The following is a 1,164-nucleotide window of genomic DNA, read 5'->3' as shown; positions in this document are numbered from 1 at the left end:
CCTCTTCCCTTCCCTTTTTTTTCTTCAATTTTTACTCAAAGTGATTGTGATTTATAAAGACAGCATAATTAGTTAATGCAGTGATTTGAACGTTGGAGCACTTTGTACTAGAAACCAAAATGATGAACAACTGGGCAACTGGTAAGTCAGAATGTGACTATAATTCTAAAAGAGAGTGTTTGATACAACGAATACAACTGTTGCGTGTACTTTTGCAGCAGATCAATGAGTTACATAATAAGTAGAAAGGTAGGCTTATCATTTTTCTTTCTCTATGTAAATTACTAATTTCTAATGTGACATCATCATCATTGCCTTTCTCCCCCTGGGTCAGGGTATAAGCCATGAACAAACACTTTCCACCATTGCCTTTCTCCCCCTGGGTCAGGGTATAAGCCATGAACATACACTTTCCACCATTGCCCACCCTGGGCTAGCCTTTTCATATTATTCCATGTCCTCCCACTTTTCGGTACATCAATTACTGTGACTCTTCTCCAGGTTCCACGTGGTCTTCCCCTTGATCTTTTACCCTTTCTAATGTGGCATTTCATTAGAATCGTGTCACATTTCCAAAACCAATGTCGTGTCCTCTCATACCGCTACTACAGTTTGGAAGAAAAAATTGAGAGTGGAATAAAGTTTGAGGGAGTAGAGTTCAAAGTATTTTAGTTTGTTATAAATTGCTCAGCACTGAATTACCCAAACAGTCAGACAGTGGTGAGTTTGCAGAAAGAGAAGCAGAAATAGAAGCACATCGACACAATAATGGCCATTTTGTGCTGAGAAAAAAGTAAGATAGATAGACAGAAACAACACGAGGGTAAGAAATGAAGTAAAAGTTTCCAGTGAAGCCTGAAACCCACATAGAGGAAGGGCATGAAAGAGGAGGTAATGACAGTCAGAAAAGTAGAGCTAATAAAAGGAATCAAGAACCATTTTGCATGTGTGTAAAGTAAAGTAAATATATGAGTTCAATGCCCCTATCAACACTATTTGTGTGTCTGTTTTGAGTTGTGGCCGGTAAAAGAAAAGTACAGCCTCCCATTTCGAGCCACTTGACCTAGTACGCAACTTCCAGGATCGCCTTGGTAGTGTTGCAATTGTGTAAAAGTACAGCTGGAAAGGGCTGGGTGTGGTCATAGTGATGATCAAAGACGGGGG

The 1,164-nt window shown here is 39.8% G+C and overlaps 1 protein-coding gene across 1 annotated transcript in view; it reads right to left on the bottom strand.

Annotated features, from left to right (window-relative positions):
• The window catches only part of LOC101864467, a gene marked incomplete in the record, with an annotated part of 61,055 nt that overhangs the window by 24,132 nt on the left and 35,759 nt on the right, over positions 1–1,164 (bottom strand).

This window comes from Aplysia californica, unplaced genomic scaffold, assembly GCF_000002075.1.
Source record: "Aplysia californica isolate F4 #8 unplaced genomic scaffold, AplCal3.0 scaffold00301, whole genome shotgun sequence".
In the NCBI taxonomy this organism is placed as follows: domain Eukaryota; kingdom Metazoa; phylum Mollusca; class Gastropoda; order Aplysiida; family Aplysiidae; genus Aplysia; species Aplysia californica.
This window is presented reverse-complemented; position numbering and strand designations above follow the sequence as displayed.